This window comes from Tauraco erythrolophus, chromosome 1 (genome assembly GCF_009769465.1).
Source record: "Tauraco erythrolophus isolate bTauEry1 chromosome 1, bTauEry1.pri, whole genome shotgun sequence".
Taxonomy (NCBI): Eukaryota; Metazoa; Chordata; class Aves; order Musophagiformes; family Musophagidae; genus Tauraco; species Tauraco erythrolophus.
The window spans coordinates 98,991,117-99,010,170 of record NC_141465.1 but is presented as its reverse complement, the minus strand read 5'-3'; the positions used below and the strand labels follow the sequence as shown (position 1 = coordinate 99,010,170).

The window sequence follows — 19,054 nt, the reverse complement described above, 5'->3', positions numbered from 1 at the left end:
AGGACATACATGCTCTGTCTTCTACCAAAGCTCATTTAGAAATTACAGCTGGGCTGCATTCTGCTGCCAGTTATATCCACGCTGTCCTCTACCGACTTCTGTGAATGTAAGAAATGGCAGAATTTGGACCATTGGATATAGGGTGCGAATCAAAGAATGACTTAATTGTTAGCAGGTAGTTTAAAGTCCAAACTCAGAAGTTATGTTCCAGAGCAATGAACTCACAAAGTGAAGGTGAGGGCAGAATTTGGCTCCACTTGATTTAATTTAAAGTATTACTTCATGATTAATGCAGCTTAATCTTCAAACATTACAGGTATGTTCCAAAGTGATTTTTAACTTTTGAATTGAAAGCAGGCTCTGGATAATGACTATTAAATATATTTGAAATGTCATATCTGTTTTATCCTGTGGTTCTCCTAATATGCTGTTCTGAGTCATAGGGGAATGAGCTGAGTGTATCAGAAGTGACACAGGCTCGTTTTGTGTATGCAGCTAGTGGGAAAGAAGTTGCACTGTAGATGCTTGATGTACCAAAAGAAAATTCGTAATACCTTCGAGTTATCATACACTGTGGTCTGTGAACACCGAATGTTCTAGTTGCCAGCTGCATCTAGTGTTTTAAACTAAATAGAAGTGGCCATCGGTAATCGGCAGGTTAAGCAATCAAAATTCCAGTAACTGGTAGACTGTAAATTGAATATTTGTAACTGTGGAAAACAAACAAACAAAAAAAGTAAAAAAAAAGAAAAAAGTCTGTCTGTACCAGGTCACTGTGAACTAATCCTCAACCTGCTGCTGAGTTGTGTCACAGAAACAGTTTCATTTTATGCCTATCATGAATTTGTGTTGCTATCAATTAGGTGAGTGGAGTAATACTTAAAATCTGAAATTGATTTTAACAAAAAGTGACACTTCAGGAAAGAGTTTAGGTTAGGGCACAACCAGAGATAATTTGATTTATAATTCATGCTTTAAAAACCAAATAACTTTCAGTGACACTTGTTTAAGTAATGTCAACTTTTTTACTGTAAAATGGAGTTGTCAGAATGTTAAAAAAAACCAAAACACCTTTTTTTCCTATTGACAAGTGTAATAGTTACTAAAAGACAGAAAATTATACTTTCCTACAACCATGTAATGTCTATATAAAGCAATTAATTCATGTATTGATGCTACTGAGTAGAAAAGATTCAATTGTAGTGTAAAATCCCTATGGAAAATATGATTCCTTTTTCTACAGTGTTCACTGTATAATATCAATCATGATTTTTTTTCCTGAGATCTATATAAAGCTAAAAGAGGAATTTCCTCCCTTAAAAAGGTGTGTTGTGGTTTCTGTAAGAGTTTTTGTTATGACAACTGTGGGAAATGTTAACCATAACTCCTCATAGCACATACTGGTATATCTAACATTATTTTGGCTTTCCCTGAATATCTACACAGAGTGCTTTGGATGTTTAGATGCTCCAGCCTGTAAATTAGGAAACATTTATTCTTCCCCAGTGAGCAACCTGTTCAGACATAGTTATAGATAGTATATTTTGTAGTTGTACTACCAAAACAAATTCACAGTACGAAACAGAGTAGTTGACTTCTGTTTAGGAAAGGCCCAGACTTAAAGTAGCTAGATGGGAAAATCTGATCCTCTTCATTATAATTTTACATTACTAAAATACATTTTGTATTCTCCATCTTCACATCCCTGGAGTAAATTTTATATAAAATTTGCATTTAGAATGTAGAAACTACTTTGTGTCTGGTCCTGTACTTGTGCCTCATGTAAAATTCAGAGTGCAAACTTAGGGAGAAATAGTAAAATATCAGCCCTCTCTCTGGATCTGCTATATCCTTAATCACTCCAGGAAACCTGTGTCTGGAAAAGTAAATTGCACAGTTAGGAATCAAAAGTACAGCCAGTGGAAAAAAGATACAGAATCCAAACAGCTGCTTTATCATCTCCTTTCATTAGTCACTTCAGTAAAACTGTTTTCTTCGTTACCTCAATAAGGGAAAGGCAAGTGATTGTGTAAGTGTTCTCCAGCTAATTTTCACTTTAGTTTTTCCAGATACATTACTGAACCATGATAATATCGCACTATATAATTCATACAATGAGACTGCTTTTCTTCACTCTCATTTTCTTGGCAAGTGTTTAATGCTAGAATTCTCTAGCAGGAGCTTGTCACTAAAACTTTATGATTTTATATATTTGTGTATATACAGACTTATATATCTATGGATATACATACACAAATATTATCTTATTACTTATGCATATAAATATTTAAAATCAAATAAATAATTTCTTTCTCAGTAAGATCCAGATTTTCTCACTCTTATTAGTAATGCATAACACTTTTTTTTTGATTTGCAGTAAGAGCTAGTAAAATCAAAAGGCTTTATGATTCCCTTATTTCTCATGAATAGTGTTTCATTCTACAGATAGCCCAATTTATATCAATGAATACCTGTGGAGTAAAGTATTACTTGGTGACTATGGGTTTCAGACCGACCCAAAATGACCAGCAGTGGAATAAAATACTGCCTAATACGTGCCGGAGCCATGTAATCTTACCTCTCTTTAAGTGACTTTTGTTACACGTTAGTCACACGGTTTAACAACTTGTGTGTTTACTCACTACTTTGTAGCATCTAGCTACGTGCTATGGTTGCATGTGTTACTTATATCAATCAATGAACTTCTTCATTACCATAAAATTTAAATAATTTAAACATGCATAAATATATATACGTATAAAATTTTGGATGGATAGCTCAGGGTGCAGTACACCTCCAGCTTTTATTGGCGCAAGAGACTCGCAAGTGCTTAGAACCTCTGAAAACAGACCATTTGAGATTTGATGCACGCATGAGGTTGATGTCTATGAAGAATAGTGTTTGGTAACATATTGAGAAATTAGAACAGTTACACTTTAGCATGTTTCATTGCTTTTGACTTCAGCAATCCTATTCTAAACCTGCTTTAGACACAGTCCTTTCGAAGTGCAAGTCGATTAAAAATATTTAAATATAAACCAATGCTACATGATTCTCATTGCCCAATTCAAAATTCCATGTGACTTTTGAATCACTGAAGGTTCAAACCTTTCATTTTTACTGGGGAGAAAAAAGAGGCAAATGGAAGAAAATAGGAACTTTTTGTGGCTGAAAAAAGACTTCTGTTCACTCTAGACCTTAAAGATTACTGGGCAAATCCTGTTTGTCTCATTCTGGTGAGTAAATCAAGCTGACCTACTCAACTGACTAAGAGAAACAGGACCTTGCTTTATTTTGAAGAGCTGACATTAGAAAAAGAAATATAATGTACAAACATACACATATATGTTCACATCTCCCCTGCCAAAAAGTTCTGAGTTAATCAGTTCACCTTTCCCTGGGTCAAGGAGTCACAATTTCTTCTTGTAGATTTCTAACAGATAAAAGAGTAGACGTATAAAGGGAAACAAACAGTTTATTTAAAAAAATGGGTTCTGGAAATAGGTTCCTCAAAGTGATGCAACAGTAGAGTAGAAAACTATCTACATATGCAAGGAGTGCTGATCATCCTAGAGATTATTTATTATTATACTTGTGGTGCAACTTGGAGAGGTTTGTAAATATATCAGGAATGAGTCGGGAGTGAATAAAGAAAACGGTGGCCACAGCTTTTGCTAAACAACAGCTAAAAAAAGAATGACTGTGTTGAAAGTAGCTCTCAAGCTGGGAATCACTATAGGTGCTGTACTAGGCAGTCCTGTAGCATTTTAAGATAAAGTACAAATCATTCTTAATACTTCAGGCACCTGATATTTATGATGTGTCAACAGATTACTGTCAAGTCCCAGTGCAGCTTCATTGCCAGGTGCCTAGTACTATCTAAGAAGACAGTCTTCAGGGGAAATAAAAAACATAAGCTATACTAGTGCTGCTCTGTCCTCAGATACACTATTCCATGCTTTACTTTGAGAAACTTCAGCTCAAAAATTTCAAGACTGCAGCTGCTGAAGTATAAGGAGAAGCAGCTTTCCTCACAGAAGTTGCATTCATTCTCAGTCGTCTAAATTCCTATCTGAAAACAGAGGTATTCATTTTTTATTTTTATATCTTCTGCTGAAAATGAGGAATAACATTATCTCTCACTAGAGCTAGTATAAGTTAACATTTTCCTCCAAGAGGATACTGAAGCAGTTCTACACATTTGCAAGTTTGCAGGTTCGTACTCTATAATTCCCAAAATTTTGCAGCTGCATATTCTAGGGTTGTAGCTAAGGACACTAAATTATCATCAGATGAAACTTCAGAACTACCTAGCTAAGATGCATTATGGTAGTTTTTACAGTCTTTTACAAGGTTAGGTCTAGCAAAATAACTCGTGAATGTTTGCATTGTGTAAATACAAACTGCAGTTAGTACAATTTTGTGTTACATTGTTCAGTAGCTTTAATTGTACTTATTCAATAAAGTCAATACTGGGGTTGGCTGTGTAGGAATTTCAGGAAAGGATCTTTTCTATATTTTCATGAAACGCTATTTCATTTTTTATCAAGATATGCTGCATAGTACTGTGACATAAAGTATATATATTTTCGAACAAGATCTGGCAACATACTGCTCACTGTGGCATCCACCCTGGCTGCTGAAATAGGCAGAGGAAGCAGAATTTGGCTCCTGTTTTGTGTTGCATCTGACCTGGTCTTGATCTTGAGCTCCTCACTGGTATTGTTTATAACAATATTATTTCAAAAGGATCAGTCCTGATATATAGGTCCATATGAGATCTAAAGAACTTTCCAAGATGAAAGGCTATAATACAGAACAATACACGTAACGGAGAAAAAGACAATTTAAGAGTATGAAGTAGAATATTGATATACTGAGAAAGAAAACAATATTACCAGAACAGAAATCCTTATTAACCAATAAATTAAAAATAATAATGTCTTCATCGACCTTGCTGTTTTGTAAAGTATAAGAGTTGGAGAAAGTTAGTGCAGTTAAAATAAAAGACATGAAGTAATTCATGCAGGATTTACTGGATCACAGCTCTCAATGGCTCTTAAAGTTGCCTGAGCGATCCTCATGTCATGCTCACTGTCACTGCTTGATCTTAAATGGGAAAATCCACTTAAATGTGTGACTATTGGTCCAATTTCGATGACTGATCCTTTGAAGAGTTATCTTTTAACAACAGATTTGGTTAGATTTCTGTTATCCTTACTCACGTTGTTGAAAAAGCATGTTCTTATTCATATTTCAGTCAATAGCATAATTTTGACTTCACCAATGATTTCAGTGGTTCCAGAGTAAACTGTGACTAAGAGCCTTACAGAGCCCAGCTAAGAATAGTACGATTGGGCTCTTTATTTTTAGATTTCAATCTTTTGTGATGTTTTCTTACAGCTTCTTTAAAAACAATCAAGGGGACTGGAATTTAGAATATTTTGTAACTATGATATGAACTGTAACATAATCAGGTGTGCAGCTGAAAGAAGAAATCAAGGACTCCATTGAACATATTACTGAACATATATTTTTCATGTTTTCATCTATTTTTGAAAGTGTGCGTAATATAGCATTATTCTTGAAATTCAGCAAATATTGTTAAGTGGAAAATTTTCATTAGGTACATGTAAAATCTTCCCAAATATCACCTGGTATTAAGAAAGCATAGCTGCAACCTGCCTTCTCTAATGAGGCAAAAAAATCATAAAAAATATTTTCGTCCCAGCTCACAACATTTGACTATAAACCAGTTGGGATTTTGTTTTCAAATGAAAAAAATTTTTCTTTTTTTTTTTTTTTTCCCCAGCATTTTTTCTTACTTTTCATCACCTTCCTCCCCAGGAACATTAACATACTGCGTAATACTTACACACGTTTAGATTTCTCTTTCTTTCATTGTTTCTACAAAAGTTACAATGCTTTGTCAAATTAGTTTTAGATTTCACTATGCAAGACATTCATTCTACATGTGAAAAGTGTATGTATATAGGTTGCTTTTTTTTTTTTTTCTGAAGAAAACATGTAAGATGCATGGCAGAGGTCTTGAGATACCTCTTCAAGACTGAGGAGTGCCTGCACGTATAAAGAAAAGACATTTTGACACTAGTGCTAGTATTTTCCAACAGGTAAGAATTTTCTGTAAAAAGAACTTAAACAATGATTTGTTGACCGGAGCAGAAACACAGCTCTGTTTTTATCTTTAAAAGTACAGAAGCAATCCTTTGATGTCAAAAGGTCAGAGTAGAGCAGTCGGGACAAATTTTTGCAGCAGATAGCCTGAGAGCTTTATACTTTCACTTGTATTTCTACTTCAGCTGCAAGAAGAGAAGTGGTGAAATTAATGCTAAAGGGCTCAAAAATATAGGAAACAAGAGAAACTCTCAGGGGACTGTAGGCTCTCAACTAAATAGAAAAAAAAAAAAGAAAAAGGTGCTAGGAGGAGAGTGGCAAAATGATTTTGAGGAAAAGTTCCTTGAATTTAAGTGTTTCATTTGTGATGTTTTTAAAGGGGCAACAAGGAGAATAACTAGGTGTTGCCACTTTTGCCGATACGATGAGATGAAATGGAGTAGTGTACAGCCTGCCATAAATCTTAGCTAGAGTGTGTTCTAAGCCCTAGTAATACATTTGTCATGGTCTTTTTAGAGTAACTTTTGTTTTCTAGTCTGCTTTAGGTATTTCTTATATATTTTTTTTTTAAACAAAAGAAGATTCTGGATTAATTACTGTAAATCCTATGAGAAATAAAAAAATAGAGAAATTATTAAGCATTTTAAATAAAATACCCAGTATTAAGTACTACATTTAAGAAAAAGCAAATTCATATGAATGTCCCTGTTAATTAGGATATTAGGCAGTGCTTTAAATAACCTCCTTGAGCACTCATATATTTTCTAGCTAAATCCCAAAGGCTGCTTTTACAATTTCTACTTATTAAGGTCACATGAGAAGCATCTCTCTCTTCTACTGAATTGCTTCCACTAGTTAGTGTTGTTACCTGTTCAGAAAGGACAGCGTAAGATCAATTCATCTCACTTGCTTGAGATGAGAAGATAGTGTCTTTTTTGGTCTGATGATGTGTTTTCAAAATTGAGGAGTCCCTCTACATCTAAAGACATTACTGCATAGTTTCAGCCAATTATTAGCATTACTTGTACGGGACAGCATAAAGAACAATTTACATCTCACTTTCGTGCAGTGAGGGGACATCTCCTCTATGAGCCCTCAAGACAATCAGTCCCATGCAGATCTATTTTCAATTTAGTATGCTGTAAGTGATAAAGGCAAGTCAAATGAATAGTGTTTTATTTTAGCCATGGACCTTTCTACTGCCTTCGCAATGTACATATCAGATCAGAGTTCCTCTGGTTCATAAAATCCTTTTACCCATAACAGAAAGGTTTCTAATCACATCCTGTTCCCTGCTGGGTGATTGCGTGCTGCTGCCTCCATGGCATGCCAAAGGAGGACTCTAAAGGGGAAAGGAAAACTCTTGTTACAAGATACAAATGCATAACTTCAGCTGTGTGGGTGGGACCTCTGATCGATGCATTGTAAGTTCTTGCAGTGACAGACATGCAAAATTAGTTTCAGGCAGTGTTTCAGACCATCTATTGATATATGTGTGACACGCTTGTATTTGCCTGTACTAGTTCTAGTGACACTATGATTACTGGTATTTGCAGTCCTTGCCCTGGAACACTTCCAGGCAGTTTTATTGTATTGAAATGGCTCTTACAGTTCATTGAGCATCCAGCATAACACTGCTGAATATGATTGGCGCGTTTGCATATATTTATTCAAAAAAAAAAAAAATCAGGCAGTTAAACTGCATAATTATGGGAAAACGAATCATAACAATAAAAGACCATTTAAGTTAACAAGCTTTGTGATCAAAGGATAAATACAGGTTGGATAAATGAAACTCTAGATGTAACTAATCTACATAAATAGGCTTTGGTCTGATTAGAGGAAAAGAATATATTAAAATAATCTAAAGATATTAAAAAAGCATTTTACTTCAGTACTGTTATAACTTCTAGTTTTATTTCATCATATTTTTAACATTTCTACTCAATAAAAATAGCTGTCTTCAGTGATAAACTACTTTTATGTGTTTTTATTTGTTGATTAACAATGTTTACAGTGCAAAGAAAGTCTAAACTAACACAAGTAAACAAAAGTAACATCATAAGTTTTCATTCTATTTTGAATGCATCGTGTGTCAAAAACCTTAGACTTTTTTTAATGTCTTAATTTTAAATTTTTTAACGTTGCAATGTTTTTGATTGATTTTTAATTAAAGAAAAACATTAAAGGGAACATTTAAAGGACAATTTCTTGTTTACTGTCTTTATCAGCAGAGAGCAGCCTTTGTAGTGTTTGAAAGCTGGTGCATTAAAAATCAATTTCAAGTCTTCAAAGCTATAAACTCTTGCTTGCTTTGTAGATATATACTATTTTTAAAATCATTGAAAGCACTCTTGACAATTGAATTAAAAACAAAAGGTAAATAATGGCTTCATCAAAATTTGAAGGATTTTAATGTATTTTTAATAACAGCTAAAGTATTTTTTATACAGAACAGACATGTGAATCACAATTTGTAGATTTTAAATGCATAATTTACTCCTAAAGACAGTTATATGTATTCTTTTATTAATAGAATTTTGTTTTAAACTTCTGCTGGTGTTATTTCGTTGTTTTTAATGAATGCCGTGATCCAAACACAGAACATGTCAGTCATTTTCTTTACTTACTATATTTCTGTCTCGTTCTTTGCTGATTGCTAAGCGACCACTTATGTTTAAGATTGTTTAGCTACAACTGAGTTTTTAAAAAAAGGTGAGCTGAAGTGGACTAAATAAATTGTTGTTAATTCTTAATGAAAATATTTAAATTCTATAAAATTTTAAAGGTGACAAAACAACATTGTTTTAATAATGCACCTCAGATTCAGCACTTAGGCTTTGTTCTTACTGGTGTTGAGGAACAGACTGCTTTTCCACAAATCTAGAAAGAGCAGGATCATATCCTTAATCAATGCATAAGTAATTTTGAGGCCTATGGAAACTAACTTACATACGTATAATCACTTTGGTATTATATCTTTCCAGACATGATCCTTAAAACACTTATTCAGTGGATATTTTAATTTAGGTCAATAGAACCATGGAATTGAATATGTCTCTTACAGGAATGGAGTTGCTGATGTGTGTAAGCATGTGCAGAATTTAGCCCAGAATCTGTGAGTCTGTGGTAGCTGAACTGCTCCCTGTTGCTTCTCTCCTCTGCTTTAAAAACATTGCAAAGCTGTGAAAGCTGTTCGTTTCACTTAGCCTCCAACTGCAATCTCTAGTACTCTATTGAGATAGTCCTGATGTCTGAATATTTGATATTTTTGCTTTTTCGCACAGACTCATGTAATTTGATATGCAGATTTGAAGATCATAAAAACAATCCTGCTTTGATGATCATGGGCAAGATTATTCAGCCACAGCTGTAAAGTAGCAAGTGTCTTCTTTTCTGATCCTTCGTCATTTCAGTAGATCAAATGATGATAAGAATATAGTGGAATTTAGAAGCCTTGGGAAATAATGAATTTAAAAGCCTTTTAAAAATGGCAGCCACAAATATTAGAAGCTGTTTAAATTTCTAGACTATATGTCAGATAATAGAACTATGTGTATGAATACATACATGAAGTTACATAGATACGAGAGCTGCATAGATTCCAAAGAACTATCTAGCCGGATAAAAGGCATTATTAGCGAGCAATGTGCATCTATTTTTTTTTTAATATTGTGTATGATCTGTACATAGCTATATAACAGTGTTTTGGAAGATGCTGCCAATCCACATCTTTTACTGCAACCTAGAAAGCATCAAGTTTAGAGACAAATGCTGTTGTCATTTTTTTTCCTGAGGCAAGAGTACGGGCAAGCAAGGACCTCATTTTCCACTTCATGGTGGAAGTTACACATCTTGCTTAAAACTGTGTATCCCACTATCAGACTTCGGGATTGAGAGTAATGATGAAAAGAAGGTATAACTCATGTGACACGTGATAATAATGAGCACCCAATTGCTTCCATCAACTGTGTTAGATATTAAAAAGCACGCGATAATTTCCATCCTGTAGCTCCGAGGCAAAGAATGTATCGGTCAGCTTTGTAGCCATCGGGTGAAAAGAAGGGGTAAAGAAAATGTTTTATGCTATTTCTTTCAACGCATAATCTTCATTTTGTCTAAATCTGTAAACGTATTCTGTCTGTTTAAACCACTTGTAGCTTCTTTTCAGGCCTAACAGGATATAGTATTGCAAGCGGCAGAAATAACTGGATGATTTTACTTTATTATTTATCAATTGGCCATCATATATATGATCTTTCCCAACAGTATATGCCTCATTATCTCAATAATGTAATGATAATGAAATAATAATTCCTTCAAGCATGAAATAACTCATTTTAAGTACTTTCTTGTGTTCATTTGTTTCAAACAGGCCTCCAGAATTTTGAAGAAAACTGTAATTTCAGTTCATTTAAATTATATGTAGACCACACACACTCTTTTCTTCATCCCCTGATGCTGGCGAAGGAACCTTAGGATTGAGTAGCTGGATTTCCAGATTCTGACCTACTTGTTAGTCTACTTTACCTGAATGAAAGTAAAGCAAGAGAAAGCTGTTTCTATTAAGCAGATGTAAGCTTCAGGAATTTTGGTTAGCATTGGCAAAGATCTTCAGATAAAGATTAATTACTTGCAGTCATACTGGTCTTGCTGATACCAGCGAATGAAGAAATAGGCATACATGTTGAATAGCCGTGGGAGGAGAAGATTTTAAATAAAGGAAAGGTTTTGTTCTGATTTAAATTTTGAGCCATAGGTTTTCTATAGTATTTTATAATAAAGACAATTACATAGTAATTTGGGTTAGAATGCATGTCCAGTTCCCCGTCTCAAAACCCAATTTGTTACTACCTGTGGCTATTTCTATTAAAAAAGAAACATAATTACTATGAGTCTCAGCAGTGTAAGAGTAAATTTTTGCAATTACAATACCTCCCTTGGGCAGATGTGTGAAAATGGCAGATTAATTCCTGCCGGTATCTATCTGTTCCTTGCACATTCTTAAGGTTGCTGGTAACTTGGATTATCATTATATTGGTGCTGTTTGCTATGCTGTGGTTAAGGTTAAAGCAACAATCCTATCATAAATCTTTAGGAATAGGGCTCTATACCCTTACCTTGGAAAGTCTCTACACTGAAGTTCGATACACAAAGTCCTAGGAGTAAGATCCTAATTCTATTTTCATGGAAAGTGAATGAGTGTACTTGATCTTAGTCTATTTTAGAAGGGCATTTTGTATTTTATTACTTTATGCCTAAGATGATTTAGACAAAAACAATCAACAAACACAAGTTTACTCATTCTTAGGAGTTTATGGTGAAGTTAATAAAGTTGCGTGTGAACTGAAGACCATATAGTAGTCTTTTAGCATTGTATGTCTGTTGTTTTATTCCCAACAGCATAATGGTGTGTTTATTTAGAAAGAATCACCAGTAAGTTAAGATGGCCCTGAAATTATGTAAATTATTTACTTCCCATGGAAATAATCTAATTCATCTCCTAATGAGCTATTCTACCTGAAAATAAGTTTTCAGGGCATACACGCAGAGGAATTGCATGCAAAGTCTCCACTTCTGGAGATCACTCTCTGCAGCTAAGAACCTAACTCCATGTTGAATTCCAGTGAAGTTGGAAGTTGATGTGGCTTCATGTGGACTCATGATTCACCTGCAGGGAGCAGCATTAGTCTGTGTTACACATGATCTGTTTTGAATATTTGGGAAGAGCAGTATGAACAATCTTAACTGAGTTATTTTTCCTCCTTTGCATGAGTTTCTGTTTGGAATATCTTCCACTGTACCTGCTATATTTTAATTTCTTTTCCTATTTTGAAAGAGATTTCCCCCACTTCAGAATGTTGGCTTAGGTACTTCTGTGATGTGGACGTTACTTAGAGAAGGTTTCATTAACTATTTTTTTTGAAAGTTCAAGATTTAAAAAAATTAAAAAAAAAAATGCATATAAATGCATCCTTCAGTTGTTGTTGCATGCATTCTCTTTTGAAAAAACTATCTGCTAATTAGATAGAGAGACAAATCCGTAATTTAATCACTGTATTCTAACTAGCCCCTCAGTCAAATATTAGCATTCATGTTCAGTCTATCTATCCCTGGTGAAACTTGCAGCGGTGTCCTAGATGTTGGCAAACCAACACTGGTTTGGAACAGAAAGAAGACTTTTCCTAATCCTGGAATCTTTGCAGAGAAGATTTAATTATATGAATCTTCTTTATTTTAACAGCAAAATCTAATTTCAGAGTCTTGATGCAGCAAGCCGTAATAAGAGGGGTAATCCAGAACATTTTTTTCCAGACTGTTAAGAATTTATAATTCAAAGTCAGCCTTTAAATCCCTATAAATTTAGAAGTTACCTGTGGTGATTCCTACGTAAGTCAGTGTTGTGTTCTAGATGACATGATCCTGTTGAGAAAGACAACTATTTCTGCTTGTTCTAAATCAACTTAATAGAGAGTCCTGTATGAAGACATTGCAGTAGGTTAACATTGAAGTGACAGAGTTGTGGATGGTTATACAAAGCCCTGTAGCTGAAAGGCCTTATTTTTTCTGTTCAAGCCTACTTGACCACTGCTACGATATTCACGGTGTATTCGATCAAACTTCCTATTTTACGAGGCACCTCATCATAGGCACATGACTGTTATGGTTTTAAAATATATTTAGGGACAGAACCTCTTGCTAAATTTGTGCAAGCATAAATTATTTATCTTATGTCACAAATAATAGATCAACCCATCACCATTTTACAGTTGAAAATCTCCTTGCGCAGGCATGTGAGGCTGTAAAGTTCGATGATCTACTGTTCTGTCATAAATTCAGCCATTATTTTTGCAGTGTATTTAGTAGCGTGTCTTTTTCTAGTGCTAAGAGGAAATAATTATGCCAAGGTATTTGTGTGAAAGTAGGGCTTTGTATCCTGTCAAAATGTTTATAGAATACTTTGTTGGGGATTTTCAGCAAAATGTTGAAATAGAGTTGCATGACCTAAATAAGAAATTAGAAGGTAATAATGTAAGTTTTAACATTTGTGATTTTCTTCCTGATTCCTAAGGAATTTAAGGGAATAATTGCTTTTCTGGAGAAGGATTTTAAGATAAGGGATAAGGCTGCAGCTTTAAAGGAAAGGAGGTGATCTAGATTTACCTCTGTTCTTCTTACCGTCACCTAGCAAGAAAACTTCAGTGTTCCTCTTTATGTGTGTTTTCTGTGCAGGCAGTGTGGCTTCAGAACCAAGTCCTGCTTTATCTTCGTTGCTAATTTTTTTCACTCTGTAGGGAAGAAACATAGAACTGGAGTCCAGTGCCACACACAGTGGTTGCTGCCTAGTTAATCACCTTTCCCTGTCGCTGCCATTACAAATCTGTTTAAACGCTGTCCATAGAGAGGACCATATGCTGGGATAAAAGAATATTACATTTAAGAGTTTATTCTCATTTTCTGTCACTATTGTAATCTTCCTGCTCCTTTGCAGCTTTCTTCAGCGTACAACATATGTATCTGTGGGAATGTAGCATGCTATGTAAAGACTCGTTTATCCCGTAATTGAAGTAAGCAGACCGATCCAAGGGCTATTGAAACCAATTTGAAAACATCTATTGATTTCAGTGGACCTCAGGTCATGGCTTGTGGGAGTTTTATTGTTGCCTTTAGTACGAGTATGGGTTGGACAGAAGAAGGTAAACATAGTGGATAGATGTTAACACAAACTTAACAGATTTAAAATATCCGGTGCCTCTGTTTCCCCTTACCAAATATGAGTACAAAACAGTTTGTCAGTGTTGAAAGGCCATAATTTGATCTTTTCCACCATATAGCACTGCAGTGTTTATAAGCTTTTATCTGTTCAGAAAACATTTGTGATATGTTGTTCTTAGAAACAGAAAAACAGCAGTGGTAAGAGTAGGACAAATTCTACAACATTGGCTACACTGGGAATTCCTGCTGAGTAAGAGCTTTCAGATATATCTCAAAATTAAAAATAAAATGCCAGGAGCTCACAATTGCACTGTAAAGTTTGTGTGCATGAAAGAAATAAAGAAAAGATAAGGTTGTTTTCATACAGAAAAAAAGTGTTCGAAACAGAAGGAGAAAACAATATTTTTGAAATGATAACAAATACTTTGATCATCTCCTTGAATTTCAAGACTTTTTTTTTTTAAGCTTCCCTCTAATTTCAACGTCTTAATTTCTAGACTTCATACTTACCATGCAGATTGGAATGAAAAATCAAAAAACCCACAAATGTTATCAAAGATACACTCCCAAATGTATTGTTATTTTAAGTTCATGGTATGATATTCTTAGATTAAGCTTGATATTGTGGTAAGTGCAGATTTCATTCTAGTTAGTTAATTGTAGTTGAGTCTGTTATGTGGTAAACATAGTATCTGTTAGGAATACTGAGGTAGACTCAACATGGTGGAAGCCATAGATAAAAGGTGCATTAAAGCGTTTCAAATTCAATCATTAGGTTTCATTGCACCCATCTGCTACCAGAAAATATAATTGGCAACTTGATTCATTGACCTTTAACTGTCATTTTGGACCATGTTCTTCTAAATTCATATTTTCAAGTTAGACCTAGAGAGTTAATTTGATAAGAGAATGCCCACTACATTTTAATGCAATTACTTTTTTCTTTTTTTTTTAACCAAAAGATTTTTTTTAATATAATCAGGTTTAATGATCTGTTATATATTCTGCTAATCCAGTCAAAGTAGTTATTTAATATTGAATGTGGTTAAAAGCAACTAATGTTCAACTTCATTAAGGCTTCTATTAAATAGGCGGCTTGCTGAACTTCTACTGTTTTTTTTTTATGCACGAAATACTACTTCTTATTAATTATTTCCAGGGTTTTCTGTTACACTAGAGTTACACTTACAAGCTTCAGTTTCACTAAGATTATACAGCACAGTACAAGGACTAAATAAGCGTTAAAGTGGAGTGCTTCATATTTTGTTCCTAAAATGTTTTTTATCTCTTTCCTTTTATTTTCTGGAGCAGATATTATCTTGTGCAGGTGAGGTGGAGTGCATACATCTATTAGAAGTTCTATATGTGTGGCACACAAATACACTGTCTTATAAAATAACAGCGTTACTCAGAGCAAGCAGGAAACATAATATGATAAATGAGGATGATTTAATGTCTTCTCAGCAATGGTAAACAATTACACTGTTATCTGCAATTTGTGTAATGAAAAAAAGTGATTGCATGTGTTTCTTTACACAACAGGATACAATTCCTGAAATATTTATGTAATATAGAGACAGATGTATGTAACCTAACCTTATAATCCCATTTCACAGCTTTCCCAAATACTGGGGAGCTCGATAAATAGGAAGCCGATTAGATTGGCAGTATAACTCCATTAATAGGATTCGGATTTGCCTTATTGACAAGCCAGTACTGTTAATATGATCCAGTATATTAAATTGACAGGAAAACTGGAGTAATAGAATGTATCTGCAGCCTAATTGACAGGGAAACTCTTTCAAAAGGTTCTTAATGTGGTTTTTATTGACAGAGTAGCTTCAGCAAGTACATATCATTGGTGAACAGTGTAAATACATTGGATGCAACTGTACTAGCAGATTCAGGTAAAGTAGTTATTGTTCTGTTTCCCCATACTTCCATCTTTACTTTGATCTAAGTCGTATCAAGCACTCTCGTAAGATCTTCACCTTACGAGGTGCTCTTAAAGCACCAGCCTAACTGCACTGCTCACAGGCATTTGACAAGTTGTGAATTATTTTAAATGTGTTCATTTTTAAATGAATAGAGGCAATACAGAGCAATGCAATAATGTGTCATGAATTTAATTACGTTTATTTATTGATGTTGTGATAGCAGAAGCAGAGCTATTGTACTTTCAGCTGGAGCTCTTTATGTGGTGTGATGTTTGGCACCTCTTCCTAAGTTCTGATGTTGCACCTTCTCCAAATGTAGTTCATCTTAAGAGCTCATATTACAATTACTTTTTCCTAGTCCCATTTGAAAACTTTCCACATTCTCTCCACAGACCATGCTAATTCCATTAGGTGCTTACATTTCATATTTCTCCAGTGCAAAATATAATGAGGCTCAGAAACCTGAAACCATTGTGAAATAAACAGCAATTTGAGTTTAATCAGGAAAAAGTTATTGATTCCCTTTTCAGTAGAAGGAAGTTTTGGGTTCAGCTTCCACACTTTTTCCAAGTCCTGCCTTTCTTAGAGAGAGAAGTCTGCATTTAAACATGTATCTGACATCTGCTCTGGCAGAGGAGTGGAAGGCTTTTGTTAAGCTGACTTCCCTGCTGACAGAGAAGAAAACTTGTTCCTAAAAGACTTCAATCTTTTGTTTCATATTAAAAAGTCTGATCAGGGATGGGACTCATCCCATCTTTTGAGTGTCTTTCAAGTCTGCTTTTTAACCAGGGTGTTGCCGTTTAGCCCCAGGCAGCATCTGGCAGCTTGCACAGTTCTTTCCCCCCACCAGTCCACTGGTGGTACGCGGAGGAGAAGGGAGAAAATATAACGAAAGGCTTGAGGGTCGAGACAAGGGCAGGGAGGGGCCGCTCACCAATTGCAGTCACGGGCAAAACAGATTTGACTTGAGGAAAAAATAAATTTAATATATTACCAATCTCATAAGAGCGGATAATGAGAAACAAACCCAAATCTTAAAACAAAAAACCTTCCCCCACCCTCTCTCTTCTTCCTGGGCTCAGCTTTGCTCCCCCAGTAGGACAGGGGGATGGGGAATGAGGGTTGTGGTCAGTTCATCACACGTTGTTCCTGCCACTCCTTTCTCCTCAGTGAAAGGACGTCTCACACTCTTTCCCCTGTTCCAGCATGCGGTCTCTTTCCACAGGAGACAGTTCTCCATGATCTTCTTCAACATGAGTCCTTCCCATGGGCTGCAGTTCTTCATGAACTGCTACAATGTGGGTCTCTCTTGTGGGGTACAGTTCTTCAGGAACAGGCTGCTCCAGCACGGGCTTCCCATGGAGTCATGGCCTTGTGTGAGTGCAGCCACCTGCTCCAGCATGGGGTCCCCCATGGGTTGCAGGTGGACCTCTGCTCTACCTTTAATCTCCACGGGCTGCAGGGGGACAGTCTGCTGCCTCACCATGGGCTGCAGAGGAATCTCAGCTCCAGCACACCTCCTCCTGCTCCATCTTCACTGACCTTGATGTGTGCGTAGTTCTTTCTCTGACATCCCACTCCTGTCTCCCCATCACCACGCTGGGCCTGACTGGTCCGACAAACACTGGTAGTCATAGCAGGACAAGCTCTGCCCAGCGGGCACTTTGGGAGCAAGAAGCTTCGGAGCACTCCAAGCTGCTCCAAGTCACACTGCCACCCCCACACCACCAGGCGAGGGGAGTGGCCCAGCACAAACATCTTCCTCCTCTCTCTGCTGCAGGTCCCGCATGGCACAGGGGTTTTTTTTCCCTTCTTAAATATGATATTCACAGAGGTGCTGATTGACTTGGCCATGGCCAGAGACGGGTCTCACTTGAAGCTGGGGAAGCTTCTAGCAGCTTCTTACAGGGGCCACCACTGTAGCCTCTCTCCTGGGACCAAAACCCTGCCGTACAAGACCAACACACAGGATCACTTAAAAATATGTTTCTCTGTAGTCATTTTTTTAGCTTCTTCATTCTTCAGACTTGGTGCAACCATCAATGAGGTGAGAGGAAGCTTGACTAGACCTTCTGACTTCTAATCATTGCACTGTGTTAAATCCCTACAGTCTAGGCTTCCGTCTTCTTCTGTGTCTTGCGCATTGGGTAAACTTTTGTAAAAATTCAAGAAATAATTGTTTTCATTAAACCAGTAGTACAAACATAACTGAAATATCACATATCTTCATATGAATGCTTATGCAATGAATCAACAATAGTATTTTTTAGTAACAAATATGGTACTTGCTAAAAGAAAGTAGTAGATAGATTAAGCGTTTATATGGGGAGAATCTGTATTCCTTCCCTTACAGGAAAGGATGGTGCCAATCTCTGTGCCCAGAGTTTTACTTTTCAAAAATCACTCTGAGCATTTGACTGAATAGCTCAGGACCCCTTTCCCTCACAATTTTGCTTTTTTCCTTCAAGAGAAAGAGGAATCGTGAGTCACCAACACTCTTCAGTAAAGAGTACGGCAGCCTGGTGAACGATATTGCCTTGTGCATCTGACTGTTTTTGTTGCCCTGTGTTTTTAATGTGCTTCTGAAGGATGTTACATATGTCAGAAATTCACATAAACACACTGCAAGTCTTGTAACACCAAAATACACATTTTGCAGCAAGTGTGAAACTTCCCAAATACGTACATGTCATCTAAATTATATCTTTAAAATGTTTTCAGAAGAATGAGAGTGGAGAGCACGTATTAGGACAAGACTTGTTAAAACAGCCTGTTTAATTTGTCCCTCAAAAATGTAGAATGACTTATTAGAAGTTTATGCCCAGTTTTTTTTTTTTTTGTTTGTTTGTTTGTTTGTTTGTTTCCTATTGGTCTAATACATTTTCTTAATGAAGTAAGTCTTGCAAAATCAAAAACTACAACTTTAGACTAAGTATATACACTCACTGGCAGTCTTATACTGAGGAGTCTTTGTGAAAACTGTACTATGTTGAACCTAAACCGTTCCTAACAAAATGAAGACAATTATCTGCTCTTTCAAAACTCGAGTTGACAGAATACAATTCTTTTGTCTTCAAATGCGATTGCCATTATATAAGATCTTTGTTTCATGAGGGAAGGGTGAATACTTGGAAATAAGCTTTTCAAGAAAAGACACAGAAGATGCTTGAGTTAGATATTAAGTGGCAGTCTGATAAAGGGGAGAGATGTTTCATTTCATTTTTGCATTTAATGTTTAATTAAAAAGAAGTTAGAGTCAGCAAAGA

General features: G+C 35.7%; 1 protein-coding gene across 1 annotated transcript in view; it reads left to right on the top strand.

Annotated features, from left to right (window-relative positions):
- Positions 1-19,054, top strand: part of PCDH17 (protocadherin 17) — a 92,626-nt gene that overhangs the window by 3,440 nt on the left and 70,132 nt on the right. The gene's annotated exons all lie outside the window — the stretch shown is intronic.